Below are 23,199 nucleotides of genomic sequence, written 5' to 3' on the forward strand. Positions count from 1 at the left end.
TCTGAAAAAATCAGAGGTAGCCACTTCACAATGAAATGCTTAATTTGTTGTGTGCTTAGCTTATTAAATGTAAGCTCCCTTGAAGTCTTGATCACAAATGTAAGATAACTCAAACATAACTGATATCTTTCTTCCCTTTTTAAAGTGCCAAGTGCTTTTGAGAAAGTGGAAGAGGACTCAATTTCATATGTATCCATGAAACTATAAAAACCACTCACAAAATCAGTACAATAGCATAAATTAAGTTTCCAGGACAGTTTTACGTGATTAATCTAACCAATATTAATCCTGTCACATTTGTGAAATATATAAAGCATATAAATAATGTAATAAGTTCACTGACATTCTTTCAATCCTGCTCTTGTGAGTTATTTAATGTCCATTTAACTATATACAAAAGTGTTTTTTATTCTATTTCCTCCCCTTGTCCCCTCCCTCTAATGTATGCCCACTTGGGGTTGCCCCATGTACAGTGCTCTTTTGCTAGCCATCTAGGTTTGTGCTTTTGAAATACCATAACAGACATACATATATACATACATGGGAGTTCGCTTGTGGAAATGGGTGAATATGTGTTTATTAGCACATATTTATGCAGTGCAACAAATATGGCTCAATAACACAATTTTTAGAGCATCCGTACTAATAAATGCACATTTGCACATTTATCAATGCAGTATAACTCCTTAGCAGCGGGGGTAATTCCCCCGCGGTGCGGGGGGGGGGGACGCGCACAGCGCCGCGGTGCTCATGACGAGTCCAGCTCGTCATGCTGCCCAGTGGAGCTTGGCTCATGATGAGCTGGACTCGTCATGACTCCGCCCACTCCAACAGAACGCCCGCACGGGCGTGGAATTCGCCACGCGGAGAGTGCCGCGGCCGTTATGACGAGCCCAGCTCGTCATGAACACAGCTCCATTGTGCCTCATGACGAGCTGGTCTCGTCATAGCACGCAAGGGGTTAAAGGTCAAATTTGAGTTTTTTACCACAGCACAGCAAACCTGAATTGAGAAGAGCACTCTTTAATACCTCATAGGCTGCATTTAACACTCACTTAATGCATGGAAACAACTGCCCTAATAGTCACCATGCTTCTTCAATGTAATTTTACTTTACTGCACCCGTTTAAATCCTTGCATTCTGGTTTTAGTTAAAATACTGTTTGGTAAAACATTGAATCTCCGGTTTTAAAAGACCATAAATATAATTGATAAGCAGTAGCGACTCATGGAGGGAGTGACGCGGGCGCTAAGGCGGGTCGAGGGAGGGGCAGGGTGGGGGGCAGTAAACTCCAGCTCACGGCTGACCGGAGTAATGTAAATAAATAAATAAATAAAACGAATTTCATTGCGCGTGCTGAAACGCCAAATGCGTTTCAGCACGCGCAATGAAATTTGTTTTATTTATTTAATTATTTTCGGTCGGCCGTAAGCCGGAGTTTACTACCCCCACCCTGCCCCTCCCCCACCCCGCCCCACCACCCGCGGCACTCCTGCCACGAGCTGCTACTGTTGATAAGGGTGAAACTGTTAACAAAAGCGGCACTTAGCCCATAACTTAGAACCAATTACAAAAAGATATATTTATGTGAATAATAATACTGTGCAATATTGAATAAAACTTGAGCTATGTGAGTATGACTTATGTCAAGTAATGTTTGCACTAACATCATTGCCTTCTATGATTTGTACAAGGAATATTTTAAGTTGCAATGTAACCAATAGGTATTAAACCACAAATCCCAGAATGCCTCATAACAGACAAGACGGGTAATGTATGTGTATTTAAATATGAAACTGACAAAGGACTCACTAACCATGAACAAGACTCGGAAGAGTTGAAACGTATAGGTGTTTGCTAAGGTAAATACAAATTTGTGGATTTTCTATTGAAGACTGGAGTGCAGCGGCCTTTTATTTAAAAGTGGATGTGGCATTAATCAGCAGGACTTTGTGTACCCCCACTGCTAGCACCAACAGAGGAGTGTGTCGTGATTTTTCCAGACTGCATTGGATTTGATCTAGATAAATATATATATATATATATATATATACATAAATATATACATAACATTTGTTCCCTCAACTGTCCTTTTTACCTATTTTCTTTTGCTCGCATCCGGTTTCCAAAAAGATCTTTTTCACATCTGAGCTGCAACATCTGTGAAATTCGAACATCCTTTTTCTTCAAATTCCTACAAATCGTCTACAGACCTACTTTATTGTGAGATTACAGAAATGCAGAAGAATTTCGTGCAAGTAAAATGTGTGTCTGATTAGGAAGCTTTCTATGATCCTGCTGAATAGTGTTTATAAAAATTGAATTCTATAATTTTACTCTCTCAGAGAAGAGGGTCTGGCTTTCTGGGTTGCATCCTTTTGAACTTTGAAAATCCAGTCTTCATGGAAGACTGGATTAAATAAAAGGCCGCTGCACTCCAGTCTCCAATAGAAAATCCACAAATGTGTATTTACCTTAGCAAACACCTATACGTTTCAACTCTTCCGAGTATTGTTCATGGTTAGTGAGTCCTTTGTCAGTTTCATATTTAAATACACATACATTACCCGTCTTGTCTGTTATGAGGCATTCTGGGATTTGTGGTTTAATACCTATTGGTTACATTGCAACTTAAAATATACCTTGTACAAATCATAGAAGGCAATGATGTTAGTGCAAACATTACTTGACATAAGTCATACTCACATAGCTCAAGTTTTATTCAATATTGCACAGTATTATTATTCACATAAATATATCTTTTTGTAATTGGTTCTAAGTTATGGGTTAAGTGCCGCTTTTGTTAACAGTTTCACCCTTATCAACAGTAGCAGCTCGTGGCAGCAGTGCCGCGGGCGGTGGGGCGGGGTGGGGGAGGGGCAGGGTGGGGGAAGTAAACTCCCGCTTACAGCCGACCGAAAATAATTAAATAAATAAAACAAATTTCATTGCGTGTGCTGAAACGCATTTGGCGTTTCAGCACGCGCAATGAAATTCATTTTATTTATTTATTTATTTACATTACTCCGGTCAGCCGTGAGCTGGAGTTTACTGCCCCCCACCCTGCCCCTCCCTCGACCCGCCTCACCGCTCGTGTCACTCCCTCCACCAGTCGCTACTGCTTATCAATTATATTTATGGTCTTTTAAAACCGGAGATTCAATGTTTTACCAAACAGTATTTTAACTAAAACCAGAATGCAAGGATTTAAACGGGTGCAGTAAAGTAAAACTACATTGAAGAAGCATGGGTAGAATTTGCTTCTTTGACTTTGATGCAAACATGAGTATCCCAAATTCAGTGGGAAGCATTTCCAAACTGTATTGTTGTTTAATGTTCTCTGTTTGAGTGAACTTTGCAAAAACCTAATCGCTATAAAACACAGTAAATTGATGAAAGTATGCATACCTAGCCAATTCTACTAGTTTTCTTATTTGAAAATTTAGGTCGAGCCTACCAGATAGCGCAAACTGTTTAGTTGTAAAATACCTGTTTTCAGTTTACCAAGAACTTATACTGGGTTTAAAGCCCATCCATTGTTTTCCATTGGTTGGCTTTATTGTCACTCTTATTTGCTTTCTTGTTACTCAATGACTCGCTTTCTCCAGCTTGCATTTGTCCCTCTCTCTTGAAGCAGTCTCCTTCTTGTGTCCTTCCTCTGCTCACTTTTAGGGAACTACTTTCTTTGCTTAAGCAATCACTGAGATTGCATGTGCTTTCCAGCTGTCTCCTTCATGTGCTTCTCTCCCCTCCTTGTGCTCTATGTTGCTCTCTCTTGTGCATGGGCTTCTCTCCCCCACACTAATGCTGCTCTCTCTCGCAGGTGTGCTTTTCTCCACCCTGCCCTCAGTACTGCGCTTGTCTGTATGCTTCTCTCTATACCCTGTGTTGTTTTCCCTCCCTCTTGTGCTTCTTCTCCCTTCTTCCCTCCTTCTCCCTGTGCCATTTTTAAGTCTTGCCTATGCAGCGTGTATGCACTGCATAAGAGGAGGCCTCTTGGAATCGATTCGCTTTTTAGGTAAAAAACGTGCACGCATTAAATTGCTTTCAATGGCAACGCGGGCACGTTTGGCGATTCCCTTGCGGGAGCAAGCTTTGACGACATCTGTTTGTAATTAACTTGTAAACAGATGGTGTCTCTGCTCGCTCCTACCAGGGAAATGCTTTGTGGGTCTGTTTTTTTTTTTGCTCGAGTGTTTTTGTTTAGCAAATCAATGTGAGCATTAGTTTGTCTGCAGATGTACCACGTACAGTGTTGTCTGCTTGGTGCAATTTGTCCTGTTGGAATTAACGTTGAGGAAAGTGTTTGCAAGGCGCCATCGAGCAATAAGTGAAAGTGTTTACAATGCAAAGGTCACCAAATGCCTGGGTGAAATTGGATTTGGTTGCTTTCCTCTGTCTCACCTTCTAAAATTCAATGACGGAACAGATTTCTTTTACCAACTCTTCCTCTGCTCCGAACTGTCCAGTACTGTCCAAGCAGCGCTGTCCGGAACGCCCACCGCCGTCTTGGCAGCAGCGAAGATCACGCCCGCCGGTTCATATTCCCGGGAGCTGCAGCCACACCCAGGGAGTCGCCTCCGCCGTGCCCCCAGTTACAGGAGCCACACCCCCAATCCCGGGAACTGCACCCCCATCTTGCTAAGAAGATGCAGCTCTCTGAAACCAAGGGCACCAAACCCAAGCGTGTGAACGGCAAGGGGGGCGTACCAGGAAAACCCGGCGCCGCAGTCTGGAGTCTGCCTGTGCCTCTAACCGGCTTCCTGAACATTCAGGGACCCCTGAGTGGCAGTCATAGCCGTGGGAGGCCTAAGGAGAAGCGCGAGAAGGAGAAGCGGAGGTGCTGCCCGCGCGAAAGCAGATCAGAACAACAGGATAGGGCACCGGGTGGCAGGGAGTGTTTCTTCCTGCTGGCCCAACCACTCGCTGCCTCTCCCGCCCTACTGCTGTCACCGTCCCGGTGTAAGTATTGTGACTTCCCCCTGGTGTTCCCCAACATGGTTTTAGGCCGTAGGTGTGGGGAGGCCATTCTCTGTGTTTGTATGGCGCTGATAAGCTGAAAGTGTTTTTGAAAGTTGACTTCACCATGTGGCATGCACAGTGCCATGCGTGTGGGTGGGACTAATGGCCAGTGTGCGTGTTCAAATGTTAGAGATTGTTTTTGTTCGTACTGTGCTGTTTGCTAGGAGCCAGATCCCCCACAGGTTTGTGGAGTAGCAGGATCGTTTCTGTCCATTGATATATTCGGAGTGTATATATGAAAAGAACTAGTTTCCTTGCATTTTAACTGAAAGCTTCACTGATATCGTTGTACTTTTTTATTATTGATTATCGGACTGATGTACCATCATTGATCTAGTCCCTCCACACAAGGTGGCTGGTATCTTACCTCTTATCCGTTGGCAGATTATCTGTTTAGTAGCAAGTAGCCCAAAACATGTAGTTTAAGGTTGAATGATTGAGCAGCTAAACCACGATCCTAAAGGCAAGTCTGCCAAAGAAAGCGTAAAGCCCCAAGAGACCAAGGAATTGGTAATCCCAAAATAAAATTCCCACACTTCCCCCTAACTCCTGTAAATCTGAAAAAAATATTCTTCATACCATTTGTTTTCTACATAACACTACATCAAAAGTTCTTAATGTAGAATTGAGGACTGAAAAAGTAAGCATTGGCAAAGCCAGTAAGTCTCTCCTTTGCAATATCTACTGGTGGTGTCAGTTCTTTTTAGCCATGTTGTACAGCAGCTCAACTGTGCTGTGTAGCCTCACTGAAAGTGTAAAGAAAAAAGTGATACAGTCAATGCTGGCTGCGTCATAGAGCTTGTTTTGTTTTGCTTTCAACCATGCCGGACAGCAGTTGGGCTGCTGTACAACATAGCTAAAAATCACGATAAGGCCAAATTGTACAGCTATCTGTCTTTGCCAAAGTTTTATTTTACATCTTTCATAGCTGTGCAGCATGGGTGAAAGTTAACCAAAGAGAAAAGATAATCGACCTCTCATAGACGAGATCTTTTGACTTTGCCAATGCTTGTACTGCTGTGGGGACATTATCTTCAGTACTGGATGCGAGGTCTCATCCTAGACGTGACCTCCGGAACAGGACACAATCTCCGGGAGGCTCACAGATACTGTCAGTATGGTACACACTAGTGAAAAACCTGTTTCTCTTTGGCTCAACATCCCACCCTTCTTTGGTGGAGTAGGGGTGCAATGAATAGTAAGTAGGTGGTGGGGGGAGATGCGAATGAGTCTACACTTAATGCTAACAGATTCTTGTAAAGCACTGCATCGCCATCAATATGGCATCTCACCTGAACTTTTGTTAAAGGGTGTCCAAGTTGTGCCAAGTAGGAATGGTTGAGGTTTAATCAAAAAAGAGACTAGCTCAAATTATTTGCGGCAAATAATTATTAAGGGAGGGGGAAGACTCTGGTATGTTTTGTCACGGAGTGTGAACACCTGGCAAGTGTGTTCATAAAGCCCTCACCCACCAACCTAGTTGGTGGCATGCTTCATCATCGGGCCCACCCTGTAGCACCTAGCGTGCTCCGGGTGTGCTTCAACGCCTGACTACAGCGGAGCTGGTATATTGCTGAGTGTGCTGAAACATGTTGACCCATTGGATGTGAGAGGTCGTAACTCGCCTCCTACATCCCCCTGCCTTATTTTTAACCGCTGACGGAGGCCCAGGTATTAAAGTCTAATTTTACCCTCGGGTACTGGGACCACCGGCCAGCCGTTTTAACATCACTCCCTTAACTTTCATCACTGCACACTCAGCAATATACCAGCTCCGCTGTAGTCAGGCGTTGAAGCACACCCGGAGCACGCTAGGTGCTACTGGGTGGGCCCGATGATGAAGCATGCCACCAACTAGGTTGGTGGGTGAGGGCTTTATGAACACACTTGCCAGGTGTTCACACTCCGTGACAAAACATACCAGAGTCTTCCCCCTCCCTTAATAATTATTTGCCGCAAATAATTTGAGCTAGTCTCTTTTTTGATTAAACCTCATATTAACCCGGGGACATGGACTAGCTTTCTGGTCCTATCTCTCCCTCTTGATCACGCAAGTAGGAATGGTTCCCTTGATACTGTTTTAGGATAACCAGTAGCTCCATAATGATTCCTGAAAAACTTGCATGTGCCCAGCTCTCCCTGTCGAACCTATACAGATATGCTGTAATACCTGCTGTAATACCTGCTCATCACTAGCCTGTGTAACATGGTGCAGTAACAACAATAAAAAAGTGCAGACATTCTACAATAAGATTATTGCAGCATTTGTAACTTGGTTTCCTCTGTGAGCCAGACTGTGCCAGTACATGTGCGTATGTTGTATGCTAGTGAGTTTAGGCATGTCCTTGACTATAGCTGTCACACTCTTATGTGTTTATCTGTTTGTTACGTGCCCGTGAGCCAAGAAACGGCTGACAAATTCTGGAAATAAAGACTGATCCGCTTGAAAGACTGTAAAAGAGGGTACTCTTGAGGTGTTTATGTGTGTGGGGGCATTAACCCAAATGTATGTCTCAAGCTGGACTGCATGAACGAGGTTCTGGCTTATTCTTTGCATTCATGTTCATTGTCCTACTAATTATTCTGCCGTTATCAGGCTCTTTAAAAAAGGCTGTGGTAGCTCTGTACTAATAGGCGCAGAGAACTAGTAAACAAGCATTGGCATTGCCAATAGGTCTCGCCTTTGGGACCTTATAAGTGTTTAGCCATGCAACATTGATGTTGTTGAACCACGGATATTGTGATGCATAACTAAATACGTATAAGGTCCCAAAAGTGAGACCTATTGGCTATGCCAATGTTTGGTATTTTAATGTAGGCCTTTTTTTAGAGGGACGGACAGCAAATTGCTACTGGCCCTTCTGTTTTATTAGAAAAAGTGCTACTTTTATATATTTTAATATATATTTGCAAAAATGACACCAACGTTACTCGTAGGCGTGCATGAGCAACCTAACAAAATGGTGTGGCTGCGTCAATAGTTTTGTCAATTCAGTACGGCATAAACAAGAAGAAGGGGCGGTGCAATACATCTCAAAGGTGGGACATATTGGCTTTGCCAATGCTTGTTTGGATTTCCGGTGAACACTACATGGTGCTAACAAGCTAGCTTGCAGCCCTGAAGAGGCTTCATTCTTCACACTGTCATCTCACACTCACATGTCTGTCTGAATGCAGCCCAAGATGGGGTCTCGTTTCATCGGAAGTTGAGGGAGTCTGCCTGTTACTGATTACTAGGGCTTTGAAGCATCTCGTATTCAGCCTCGACTTTGAGCTGTCGCAAAATCTCTCTATTCGTCCACAGACGACCACAGCCCTGTCTAGAACTTTCTTCCAAATTCAGACCAGAGAAGAGTCATCTGTTGTTAACAACTCGCTGCTTGATTTGGAAGCACAGATAGCTTCCACATTCCAGCACTAATACTGTGGCCTGTTTGAAAAATGCAACTGAGGAGATATGGGGTCTCCCCTTTATTGTAAACACATGGGGTTTTCTTTTCGAATCTCTTATTTCGCACAGACCCGCGGGTTTGTGTGGTTTGGCGGATTTTGTGTGAAATCTATCTGGATTAGAGTAGATATTATCCGTCTTCGTTAGCTCCTTCGAAAGAGCAGACGGGGATTTGCACTGCATTCTTTTCTGAAAACACAGAAAACCAATTTTGGTACTGTAAGTGCATTAACCTCTTCACAGAAGAGACGATTCGACCTTGAGCTGGCTGCCAGTGTTTCAACGACATGTACTCAGTTACCCTCTGGTTGGCATTTGAAACAAGCATTGGCAAACACCATTAGGCCTCGCCCTTGGGACCTATTGGCTTTCCCAATTGTTTTTAGCCATGTTACAGAGAATCTCTAATGCTGTGTAGCATGGCTACAGATTTACCTGAAATAGCCTTTTGTAGGACTTGCAGCATAGATCTGCATGCTTACAAAATGACGCATATATTTTTTATCCTTGCAATTATCGATGCGAGTTGGATCATTAACTGAAACAAAAACAAAATCATGCGAAAGCATTCTTTTTAAACAGTTGGGGGTCTGTAACTCTAGGTGGGTGGAAGCAACTGGGGGTGAAAGCTACAAGCAAGGCGGGGAGGAAGCAAACGAAGGTTGGAAGCAACATGGGGGTGTGAGTGGGGACGGAAGCTACACAGAGTGCGCAGGTGCGGGGTGGAAGCAGCATAAAGGGTGCAGGTAGGGGGTCTGCAAACATCACAGAGAGCAAAGTGGAGCACAGAGGAGGAGCAAATGGGTGAAGGCGAGCACCGTGGTGTGGATGGTGGAGAAGCACACAGACAAGAAAGCAATCGAGGGAAAAGCATGAAGGCGAGCACAGCATGGAGTGGGTGGGAAGAAGTGCATGGGTGACAGAAAGAGAATGCAGGACGAGAGAGGTAGACAAGGGAGAGAACTGGAAAACACATGCAGTCCCATGGAATGCTTAACACAAAAGAAAAAATAAATGCTTAAAAAGCAAGCAGTAGAAGCATAGAATCCAGCAAATCAAAAGAGATGCTAAAGAGATGATCCAAGGGAGGGATGAACACAAGATTGATAAGGTGTGATGCCAAAAGAAGTCGTCAAATGAGAGTGATAGGAAATCCAAACAATGGTAAGCACCAAGCAGACCCCAAGCCCCTGTATGTTCTTGGTAAGCCCACAATATGTCTCGCAACAGACAGCACTTGAGCTGCCTAGTAGGCGAGGCCTAAAAATTATAAATAAGACGGCTGTACCGACTGCCCAAAACAATGAGAGCAAAGGGTTACTGACTGACATCCTCCAAACTTAAGCTACATATGAGGTGTCTTACCTTCTGTTCCCTCTGTGAGGAATGATCAATCCACAAAGCTATTGTCAAGACCTCCTTTAGCATCTCTTGAATAAGTTGATGTAGAAAAAGGATTACGGGCCTTTTTTAAAGATTGGTGACCTGCATACTCCAATATAAATGAAGCAGATATACCAGCTAGCATATTACAAGTGCCGGAGGTCATAATGCACTTGTTATATGGTGGACGAGAAATCCCCCATGTTTGTGACCATGTATCCAGTGTGCTACTAGCATAGCTCACATATTAGAGTACCATGTCGAGATTTTGGTCATGCGTGAGGCCCGTCATGCATAATATTGTGTGAGAAACAATTTGAGAGCCACAGGGCAGTCAGGGGTTATTAGGCCTCAATCTAGTTGATAGAGTTAGCTTGTCTCTGCAGCGGACCTGTTGCACGCCTGTAAACTAAGCACCAACCACACCGTTTTAGAAAGTGACTCTGTATGGCGGATCAGTCAGTCCAGAACTTGCTCAGGGAGTTTAAAGGGAGTTTCAGAACTCAGTATGTCATGAAAGAACTACCAAAATTATGAATGTCTAGCTAGTGCTTGATCTTAGTAAGAAAAAAAACTTTATTCTACACACAACAGACAAGGGGCAAATAAAATTACCAAGGAAACTAGACAGATCAGATCTCTATGTACTAAGTAACTGCCTTTCTGCTCTTTGCTTGATCCTGAGGGCCAGTTCATAAGCTATCTGCGTCACTAGTTTCTGTTGCTGATGGAGACTGCCGTAGAATAGCAGTTTTACATTTCAGATTTTATGCTAGCACAGTACTCAGCAGGATTGTTTGGGGTGTGATGCTCCATTGCAGTTGCTCAGTCACAGTTCCTTAATTCGCCTCATCCTTCTTCTTGTCCTCCACTTTAGGTGGATCACAGTGCAATGAGGCTGGATAAAGTCACAGATCCACTAGCTATAGTCACTGGTCCAAACAGATCTCCTTGCCAACAAGAAAGTATACCACCCAGATATGTGCTGAGTAAGAGGGATGTTCCAATTACCAATGGATGTGGAGTTTAGAAGGTTACTAAAGCTTGACTCTGTTGTGCCTGCACTTCACAATCATGGAGATGCGGTGATGAATGGGGTAAAGGTCCACAGCAAAGCACACAATTCTTTTGGCTGCAAATGAACCCTGATTGTGACAGCAGCATTTTATTGTCAAAGGAGCCAGGAGAAGGCTTTCTCTTGAGATAGTAGGATCCAAACCTGACAGAGCAAACAACCAAACTCTCCCAAGCCAGGGGAAAGGCTAAGATACTCTCACTGCCCAACCTGACCCGCTTTGCATGTCAGTGATATTTATCACTAATGACATGCAGAGTGGGCGTGCCAAGACTTTTCAGCGATATTCATGCATTGCGGCCGTTTTTTATCGCATTTGCGATAAACCTTGCTAATAGCAAGGTTTATCTGCGATAAAAATCGCCGATTTGCCGCGATAATTTTTGTCTCTAAATAAGTTAGAGACAAAAATTATCTCTATTGGTTGGTAATATGCCCCTGTGATTTTATTTCTTTCAACTCGTTGGGATATATCTGTCTATGGTGTGTAAACAGCTAGGGGCACCCTATGTTTGCTAGCTGCTCTGAGACATAGCCCAATCAAGGGATATCAACAGCCCTATCAAGTCTACCGCCTCCGGATTCCTATGGGGGGACTAGGTTGTGGCTCAGTAAACGGAGTAAGCGCAGCTTCAATCCTTGCTAACCATGAAATAATAGGAGACAGAGGTGATTTTAACATATCTTCAGTTCTGGTTATCAAGGTAGCCACAGCCTGATTCAGGTCCATCTGATCCGGCACTGCTAAACCAGCATCTTTCTTGTGTGTCAGTGCAGCTTTCTTCCCTCAGCTCCTCTTCCTTTTTACTGGGAGTTCAGACAGGAGTGCAGCCTCTTCTTGGTTACCATTGGTGTTTTCCAACAGTTCAGAAGCAGTAGGTGCAGAGTCGCCTGTATCTTCCATTATCAACGAGAGTCTCCTTAATAATAATAATAATAATAATAAATTCATAAAGCGCACGGCTACCTCCAACGGAGGTGTCCTAGTGCTGGGTTGCAGATTCACAGCTAGAAGAACTACAGAAGGTTAAAGAGCCAGGTTTTTAGAGCTCTCCTGAAGGCCGGTTTTGGCTCCGTCATACGGAGATGGAGAGGCATAGCATTCCAGAGCTTCGCAGCTCTAGCCAAAAATGCTCTAGCGCCTATCCTGGCCCCAAGGAAACGAGGAACCCTAAGCAATTTCAGGTGATTTGATCTCAGGATCCGGTTTTGCTGGTAGTTTTACAATCTATGTCTCAGGTAGCCGGGGCCCCTTTTTCTAGTGGCTCTGTAGGCCAGAGTAAGCGCCTTGAACTCAATACTCCTACTGATGGGTAGCCAGTGGAGGCTCCACAAATGCGGGGGGATGCGATGGCTAAATGGCACATTCCTAATTAATCTGGCTGCAGCGTTTTTAATTATTTGCAGTCTGCGGACCAGATAGGCTTGTAGTCCTAGAGAGAGGCTTTTCGAATAGTCTAGCCGGTATGTGAGCAATGCGTGAACCACTGCCGTCCTGCAATCCATCGGAAGAAAGCGAACACATTTCTTCAATGCTCGCTTCTTCCAAAAGCATGAGGAGGAGACCTGGCCTTGACCTTTCAGTCAAAGCAATTTCTTTAGACAGGACGTCTGCCGCTCTGGTTAAAAAAGAGTCTTGGGTATTTGCTGTGCTCCCCCCCCCACTGACGGACCCACGGTTAACTTCCTCTTGCCCATTTCTCTCAACATCCCAGATGTGAAGGACTACTTCGACCACATTTTTCTCAACAAATCAACGTTGGCTTTGCAGATGATTAAATGAGCCAAATGTGAGGATCCATCACCATGAATAAAAGAAATCTACAAAGTACTAGTTTGTTTGATACGGCTCAGTAAAGCGAGAGGGAAATTTGTTGATGTGAAAAAAAAAAAAAGAAATTCCGTACCAAATGAAAACTATGTCCTTCTCTCCCAATTAAGGACCAAGGGTGGTGGTCCAGCCCAGCCTCTGTCAGCTGCTGACGGGCACAGATGGGCCCGCTCTTGGCCTAGGCACACGCCTGGATGAGTCCTGAGCTGTTCAGTTCAAATACGCGCCTCCAGGTGGGGGAATGCGGAAATGAGCCGAAGGCGTTGGCTGCAGCTGCCGCAGTTGAGTCTGGGGGTTGTGGTCCTGCCCCCACCTCCTCTCACAAACTAGGTGAACAAAACAGGAGGATCTGTAAAAGGCTATTCTTGCTCTTCAAGCTTCATGATTGTTATCAAAACATGTCTAATCTGGCAGGCTACATCCAATCTCCATTTTATACACCTTGCATACGGTGAAGATCTAAAATGGATTCAGGTGTGTACATGATCATCCATAGCATACACACAGACCTGGCTCATACTATTTCACACATGTAGCAGACATATGCGCCTAATTGAATGCACTGCATGCAGTGAAATTCTACATTGATAAAGACGTTTCAACAGGTGAAGCTAGTAGGCCAGCTCAACCATGCAGGATCACATTTTTTTTTGCCACTATCAGTTAAAAGATGCACCCACTGTCAATCTATGGAAATCCCTTTCAGGTGACAGTAGTCCTGCTCACTTGGGGAGGTGGAGGGAGAAAAGAAGCATGGTGTGCCACTCTTGCTTTAGGGCTCAATCCATAAGTCAGTGGTCTTCAGCACGCACACATTGCATTGTGTACTTAGACTTTAAAAAAACCTGGACAAAATACAGGAGATTTACATTATGAATCACCCATGACAGGAGTGCATGTTAAAAATGTCATAGAGGGGGGCATTCATTTAGCAGAATGTTGCATTTGTTATGCAGGGAGTAATAGAAACAGAGAATGAAAATGACAGCACTGCCTCCACTTTTCCTTACCTTAGAGGCAACATCTTCCATCTTGTAGCTGCTTCCCCACATCCTGCAGGGTTGGCACTCAAATCTAGTTATATAACACACTTCTGCTATTCTCACATAGTTCATTGACATTGTTGGTGTTGCCTGGTAAGTAAATAATGACCAACCCATTTCATTCTCAAAGCCTGCTTCGTGGACCAGCTGTCCCACTCCTTGTCCTGTCTCTCCCACCAAGGGAATTTTCTGCCAAGGGAAGCTCCATAGGGATTTTTGTGTTCTCACTCTTTAGGAGTGTTTATATGGCCTGCTGTCTTTTTTGTATATTGATCTTTGTGATTCGAAGTTTTCCCCCCTCCACAGATGCAGTAAATTTAATACATTGCTTACAGGAGTCCTGACATGCCTGGGTATATAGCTCTGCACTCTGAGTAGCAGCGCATTATTATTATTACACTATTATTACTTTTGTAGCTAATATTATGCATGTTCACAGAAGCATCTTGGTGCTAGGAGCACATAGCAAAACTATATGGTAGTCATGAAAGAGCATATATTCCTTTTACCCTTACCATGTCTAGTAGTATACAATTTGTAGCTCTGAAGAATGTGTGTTTGCTTTTTGGTATCATCTCTGGGTTTTCCTCTGTACGAACTTCATATCAGCCTGAGGCTTGTTGTTCAAGGTAGACATGGATATATCATTTACTTTGCTTGCAGCTCTATGCTGCAAGTTACGGTGAGATTTGACAAATATCCAATATCATCAATTCCATCCAATGAAGGCGGCCAGCCCAAGTTTGAGAGCAAAAGAATTCCTCATATGTCAACTCAAAATGTCTTTGGTTTGAGAGTGTTCAAGCTGGATACGTTTCCACGACCATGACACCATATATACATAGAAAAATACCCCATTTACAAGTAAAAGATTGGTCAAAGACAGGATTTAAGATAACTGTTCTGTTGAACGGCAGAGGCCAACTTCTACCACCCAACAGACCATAGATAAACCCATGCAACAAATGCAGGTGTCAACCTCATTGACTTCTACTAGCAGACATGGATACTCCAATTTCAAATGTATTTCCCAGAACTCATAGACTACAGTGAAATGTTACATAGAAACTGCAGACCATCTTGATCTAATATTTTTAAATGAAATATGGTCGAACACACTTCTCACATCCAGTGCTACCCCTTGTGTTATCAGAGGGCTACTCTCTAATACGACTAGATTGAGATTGCGAACTGGGGAGGGAAGTCTCTATGCTGCAGAGGGACTATGACTTGCAAAATAAGCAGTATTCGTCCTTCCAGTGTTTACACATTGAGGGAAAGCTATAGGGGAAACAATTAAATGATCTTTCATTTAATTTACCTCCCACTAGGCAATCACCAATTATTTTTTAAACAACTGATCATTCTAATGTCAAGCAAACTAACTTGGGTGATACTAATCTACTTAGGTGATATTGACATTCATTTTGTGACCTAACAGACATGCCAGTATCAGAGCTAACCATATAGAAGGAATTATCTTCACACACTCATTTGAAAGGCTTAATTCATTACCTCCAATAGTGACTCCCTCAAAATAGGAAAATTGATTCCAATAGAATGGTTTGATCACTTTGTTTACCCCTGCGCACTTAATTGTACCAAAATGTATATAATAGGTCAACCAAAAAACCTAAGCTATGGATTAGAGACTATAATTACATCAATTTATCTGTAATGAAAACTATGATCTACACAAAGCTTATCGACGACAATTAAGCATCAGACACATCCTCAACGACAAACCATTATATCTCAGTAATGACAGATGTTAAATATGAGCTCACACCTCTCAAACTGAAAAGTCTATTGAACAACACGTCTAACAAGGAGTTTTTAGAAGATATACGTGAAAAGAGGAAACTTCAAGGGTTGGCTAGAAGAAGATCAAGAAGAAGCCTTATGACCTTACAGAACAAGTTCAAAGCCTTCAAAAACACATATTTATAGCCAAATCATATATTTTTTAAGCAGAGATCAACAGAGCAACACAACTTCCAAAAACAATCTTTTAAATTGTTCAGGATACTAAGGGGGTCATTAGGATGGCGGGCGGACTTAGTCCGCCCGCCATCCTATCGGTGATCGGGACCGCCCGCCATGAGGGCGGGGGTCCCGTGGGGGGCATTAGGATGCGCCCGTCACTGTGGCGGGCGCATCCCGCATTTTTAGCATTGTGGCGGGCGGTGCTCTCAGCACCGCCCGCCACAATGCTAAAAATGCACGTATGCATTTGCATAAACAAAGCGGCAGGCACCGCACAGTGCCTGCCGCTTTGCTTATGCAAATGCAGGGGGGTACCACAGGTATCCCACTGTGTGCACTCCCCACCTCTCCTTCACTCCGGCCCCCGAAGTGAAGACCGCATGCCTGTCCGTGGCGGCATTGCCGCCACGGAAAGGCATCTGTTTTGGCCTATGGTAATATGGCTGGCAGTGTCTAATAGACACCGCCACCATATTAAACCTTTTCCGCCCCGGTCGCCTTGACGGTCTTTCCGTCCGCCGCGGTCCCCCCCGCCATAGTAATATGGCGGGGAGAAATGGGTGGCGGGAGGGTATGGAGGTCTGGTGGATCGCCACCACCCGCACAGCGGTGGCGATCCGCCAGACATCCTAATGGGCCCCTAAGTATCACTAAAACAAAGAAAAACTGTGTGAGATTTTCATACTGCCACTAGGATAACAAGCAGAACTGTATAACACCATCATAGACCTAAGGTCATTGGCTCATTTTACTTATCCCATTCCAACTAAGTTGATAAAGGATCTCGGTGACTTCCTCATTCCATTCCACACTGCTTTTAGGTATAGACTTTCTAAGGATCAGACAAGTCAATTCCCATCTTAAAAAACAAGATGCAGATCCCAAACATCTGAACTTCCGACCTGCAACCAACCTACGATTCCTCTTCAATGTTCTGGAAAGTTGCATCTTGAAACAACTACACTAGTTCCTCAAATACTACAATCTCCTTAATGGCTTTCTTTCAGGCTTCAGATATGGCTGCAGCACAGCCACCACACTGCTGACAATGCTTTGTGCATTCTAATCAACCCATCAAGGCATATTTCTTATTAATTGCTCCTGCGAATTCCCAACTCTGATCCAGTCCAAGATAGAAGCAAACCACCTCTGAGATTGCACCCCAGGGACATCTCAGAGATTTTAGGGGTCCTGGGCCAAGTGTGGTTGGAGGGCCCTTGTTCAGAATAGCTTTGAATTTATGATTTAGTTTCAGCTCTTCCATGCCCCCTTTGGCCAGGTCACTGACAGTGCACAGGCACACTGGCCCAAATTCTAAATGCATTTACATTTAATATTCATGGATAGTGACATGTTTTCAATATTATAATACAGCAGTTGCTCAGTAATATTACTGCAAATGATCTCGGTGACACCCTACCTTTTCTCATATGTGAGGTCCTGCTTTTTAATGATGTTGCATGAAACGTAAATACATTTCTCTGCAAAATGCCTGTTATAGACTCTCACAAATCAACCACATTAAAAATAAATTAAAGGAAAACAATATGTGTAAGATTCTGGGCAAGACTGTCTACAGAACAGATCTGGGTCTATAAGGGGGGCCCTAAAAGGCTGGGGCCCTAGGCTGGAGCCCTATTTGCCCATGTCTTAAGGCATCTCCGGTGCACCCTCTATTGTAGAATGTGGAAACTAGGTTTGATTCTAGGCAAAAACCTCATTCTACAATGCTGCCGGAGTGACAAAGAAAAAGGATAACAGGGTCAAATTAGACTCCTCTGAGAAATAAACAAACTTGTCCCGGCAGACGACTTTGAAATGCTAAAGCTCTTATGCTCCCTATCAAGACTACGGCAACTCCCTTTTGGCAGGCATCCCTAAAATGGACCACACTCCTTTAAAAGTAGCCCTGACTGCAACTGCTTCGCTGATTGCAGGAACTAGATCTGACCAAATGACTCAGTGCTTCTCTTCCCGAATAGTAAGCATATTTTTATGAGGATGCATCGTCCATGAGCTGTACATAGTGGCTCTCGTATTCTATAACTTCTACATTGACTATCTTGAGTGGATGGAGGACAACTGCTTCATACTGCAGACTACCTTCTTCCTGAAACTCCAACTTTAAAGTATGATTAGACGTTGAGGCAATCCTTTTCAGGGAGTAGCCATAGACTATCTGTCCACTATTAGGACAATATTCTCATTCAAATGAGAAATAAAAGCATTTCGATTCCAATGTCACTTCCAAATGGATGAGTAACCAGTCATTTAAATTGGATGTCTGATAGCAATCTAAGACAAATCTTGCTTACGTATGCACATTTTTCTACTTCATCCATCGGTCTACCTTGTCCATTCTGTGGCCTCCATTATTTCTCTCTTTCTTATCCTTGTTTTGATTTGCACATCATGGTGATATGCTATTTGTATATTTTGTATGACTCCATGTCATGATATGCTGTCACCATTAAACTATTGCCACTGTATTTAGTATAGACCCTATGGCAACTTGTAAAGTGCTCTGTTACGCCAGTGATTCAGGGAGGCGCTATTTAAAACCTCATGTAAATACATAAATAGGGTATTTGAAATGGTTCTTGTACAGCACACATCTGCCTCGGGTATGGCCATGTTCACTTTGGTTTGGATGGATGGTGTCTTCTTCCGTACATTGGGTTTTCAGTAAGTCAGCAGCTAATGAATGTATTTTTGTTAAATATGAAGAGTACTGAAGGCTTGCTTGGCGGGGTTTTAGAGTATCCCTTTATCCAGTTCCTTACTTGGAGCCTGGTCCTAACATCAGCAATGTAGGGTTTGTATGCTGAACAGGTGCACGTTGACCTCACAGCAGCATTTGCCACTTTGGCGGTTGTGAGAAAGTGTTGTTTAGGTGAATCATAGATAAGCCATGGGTATTGTGGCATTCCATAAAGGTTAGTGACAAGACCTTGTAGCGCTAATTTGTTTTCAGGCTTTTACAAAGCTTGGGTCAGAGCAGAGGGCTGACGCAGGGCTGGCTATCTACACCAGATGAGCAAAATTGTAATTCGTACAGTTAATAAACAAAACTTAATTTTAATTGTGTTTTAAATAGCTGCGAGTTTATTATTATTTTCCACTTAAATGCATGGTGTATGTAGTGTATTTTAGTATTTACTGTGAGGAACCAGTAGTGGTGTCTTTAATTATGCAGCCTGCACTACCCTATCCCTGTGCAGTACCACCCCACCCTCGACCCTTTCGGACTGGAAATGAATACAGTAAGCCAGTTACTTGAATAGCAGAACGTATGCAAACTTGGAGAGTTTTTCATTAAAAATGCCATTATGTGTAATGCAATCTGCACCATCTAATTTGCATAATGTTATGCTGTCTTTACTATGTTTCTGATTGCATTTGTGGGTGTTTGTGATCTTCTGTCAACCAATGCTAAGGCCTGTGTTGTCACTGATAGTACTTGTAGGATACTAGAATTGCTTGTTTTTTGTTTCTTTACTCTGTCTGGTTTGTTCTGTATGATTTTAGGCCTAGGTTTTGACAGCCAGTTTGTGGGGTTCGTGAGACTTCATAACATTATGACCCTGAGTTTCTTGGCCCTGGAGGATGTATGTGGTCTTCCGAGCTCCTTCATTCTTTGGCACAGGTGGGAAGGAGCCCAGTCGCCACACTGGAATATTTCTGAATTTGCTGCTGTTAGTTGAGCTTAATGAGTTTCATTTAGTTGTCTCCTGCTAGTAGGCTGGGGCCAAGAGTGTTCAGTGGCTCTGCCCAGGGACTGGACATTTGTGACCTTGTGTTACTGTGCACTCACATTGGAAGATGAGTTTGGGGCTTTTAATAAATTACCTGTCACACTTACAGAAGAATGTTAATAAACTTGTGTGCTCTGCACCTTAATCTTCAACCAAAACAATTTCCAGAAGCAGTAGGTGTAAAGAGCATTTATTGGTTTATCATCTTGTATGGAAAAAGAAAGAGGTCAATCTGTGATCTCATGTACACCTGTACATGCACTGCTTTGCAGAGTACTGATACAAAAGTAAAATACAACCTTGTGTTTATAAAACAGATAGTTTAAGGTCCAAAGGAGAGCATATTCTTGCGCGGAACATTTGGCACATTGGTGTTGCTTGGGTACGTTTCCTTTAATAAATTTTACCTGAACCTGCAAGCTACTTAATTAGGAAAAATATATGAGGTCATCTCAGATTCCTGGTGCAAATGTGCTGGGTGTGATCTTGGGCAATGTTTCAGGTTCAGCTAGGGTTTGCACAGTGGCACTGCAGCAGGAGTGAAGTGTCTGCCCCATAATATCCAGGCTGAACTAGTAGAGAAACCATGTAATGCTTCTCTAAGCAAAATAGAAGAAATAAATGTAGAAGTGGTCAATATTGTATGCTGCAGCAGAGTATCAATAAAGAGGTGCATTGACGTCATACATTGGGTTGCGCTACAAAAGTGCGGTTTTATGTCGTAAGTGATGTAAACAAGTGATGTCATGAACTACTCAATAACGTCATGAATAAGGTAAGAAAAAGAGCATGGGGGAGAAGAAGTGAGAACTTTGGTTCTACTGCAACTGTAAGCAAGGCATCGCCTATGTTTTCTGTATGATTTCAAAGAAAAATTATGTTGGTACTCTACAAAGTTTTTACACTAAATGTATCTTTATTTTCCTATATACATTTTGAACGACTTTCCTTTTTGCCAATTAGCCAAGCCTCTCCTTTTTAATTTGTACCTGGCCCCGTTAATTCGTTCTCTCCGCCGATTTAATGTCTCCGCGTTTAATTACGCGGATGACATTCAACTGGTCTTCACTATCGACTCCGGGGAGGAATCCATTTCCACTTTCCAAAACACCCTTTGTTTTATCAGCGACTGGATGGGCACAAACCACCTGAAACTGAACCCCGACAAGACCGAGCTGGTGCTTGTCGGGGGACCCTCCAATCCCTGGCACTCTTCCTTTTGGCCTGCCAGCCTTGGCAGCCCCCCCTGTCCCGTCAACTCAGCAAAAAGTCTGGGAGTTGTCATCAGTAATGATCTATCTATGACACCCCAGATCAGCGCTGTAGTTTCCTCTAGCCACTTCCAGCTCAGGAAAATACGCAAAATCTCTCGCCTACTCACCACCGACGCCCTTATTTTGGCTTTGCTGGCGTTAGTTATGTCTAGGCTTGACTATGCTAACGCACTATACGTAGGCATTCCTGCATACCAACTCAGGAGACTCCAGTTGATACAAAATCAGGCTGCTCGCCTGATATTCCACCAGCCCAGAGATCAACATGTTCAACCCCTTTTAAAAAGTCTCCACTGGCTACCGGTCTCTGCCCGCTGCAAATTCAAGCTTGGTTGCATTATCTCCAAATCTCTCACTGGCCATAGTCCCTCCTTCATTTCTTCCTTGCTCCATCAGTATGTCCCCTCCCGCACCCTCCGGTCATCTCAGATGGCTCTACTGTCCGTCCCTAGATTTAAGCGGAAGAAACACGGTGGCCTTAGGTTCTCATTTTTAGCCCCGTCCTTTTGGAACTCTTTACCTCTTTCTCTTAGGCTGTCCTCCCCTTATTCCAGATTCAGATCTTTCCTTAAAACCCACCTCTTCACTGAAGCATATTATTAGCTGGTTTCCCCTGTTATGTTATCGCCCGTCTCTCCTTCTTGCTCTCTCCGCATAGCGCCAAGGAACCTAATGGTGTTAGCGCGCTCAATAAATTAATTTAACATAACATAACATAACAATATGACCTGACACTGAACTAGAGCTCAGCCTTGTTTACTGGAATCAATGGACATCAATGGGGCTTGTTACAAGCTAGTTGAAAACCTGTTTATTATTAACATAATTTCTTTCACTTAAATATGCTATGTTATCGCAACATGTTTTTTTATTAGAGCTGCAGGAATGCAGTTTTTGCTTGGATATTTTAGAGTACATTGAAGTACTTCATAGATACAGATGTATTCATTTTATAATTACTATTTTTGAATATCATTGTTTCCCATTAGAAACTCTGCTATACTTATAATGCTTGGAATCCATGTCTCACATTGTCAAAATGATGCTTACATTGTCTTTAAAATCGCTCTAATTTTAATTTGTCTTCAATTGGACAACTCTTGAGGATTCGCAAAAATAGATGTCATTTTGACATAAATTTTAGTTATTTTCACATGCGTTAAAATTTTATTTGGGTGGAACGTAGAACATTTAAAATACCTTACAAGCTATCTCACAGCTAAAATCACCCAATGATTTCACCAGCTTACCAAGGGAAACCCAGGGGCATATTACCAACCAATAGAGATAATTTTTGTCTCTAACTTGTTTAGAGACAAAAATTATCGCCGCAAATCGGCGATTTTTATCGCAGATAAACCTTGCTATTAGCAAGGTTTATCGCAAATGCGATAAAAAACGGCCGCAATACATGAATATCGCTGAAAAGTCAGCGATATTCATGCATTACCGAGCTAATGCTCTTAGCCATGTTATCCACCTCCCATTGGATAACATGGCTAAGAACTGCTCAGGGCAGGTGTTAGCTTTTGGAGATATTCGCGCTTATCGCGAATATCTCCAAAATTTGGTAATAGGAGATAGCGATGTTAGCGACTGTTTCTAGTCGCTAACATCTTGGCACGCCCACTTTGCATGTCATTAGTGATAAATATCACTGACATGCAAAGTGGGGCCCAAGATGGTCGCTATCTCCTACTAGCTGTCGCTAACTGGTGTTAGCGACAGCTAGGTAATAGGGAGATAATTTTATCTCTGCTTTCTTGGCTTTTAAAGCCAAAAAAGCGGAGATAAACCCCCTTGATAATATGCCCCCCAGTTTTTATTTTCTTATGTGCACCCTTCTAAGGCGCCGGTGGCAGGAGCAGCAGTAAACGCCAAACTTGATTTTTACAGTACCTTGTGTAAAGGTACCTACTGTTCAGGTTAGTTTCCTTTAAAGAGTTCGGAACTTTGGAGTTCAGCTAATGTTTGGTGTAGACCTTCATTATGATTACGAGTTGCGATAATTTATGCCTGTCACAAGGTTTCTGGGAATTAAATGCACATTTTGGTAGTTATCACACCAAAATCTGCATGTCCGTTATACATTTTTTCCGGATAAATACTGGCAGATTTGCCCAGCCAATATTTATCATATAACTTTCATAACTACAATATGTACTGTAAAATGAATGACCAACATATTGGAATTTATTGTCCACACCATTGGTGTCCACTCCGCTAAGGTGGAGGAGCGTCGCCCCCCCAAGGAATACTAAACCATAATAACAGGATGTTATCATTTTATTTTTCTCTACAGAGCCAGGTTGGGCAGGACAGGTTGGGCTTCTGTCACAGGGCATGAGGAGGAGTGGTATATGCCAGCATCGCATTGG

This window comes from Lissotriton helveticus, chromosome 7 (genome assembly GCF_964261635.1).
Source record: "Lissotriton helveticus chromosome 7, aLisHel1.1, whole genome shotgun sequence".
NCBI lineage: Eukaryota > Metazoa > Chordata > Amphibia > Caudata > Salamandridae > Lissotriton > Lissotriton helveticus.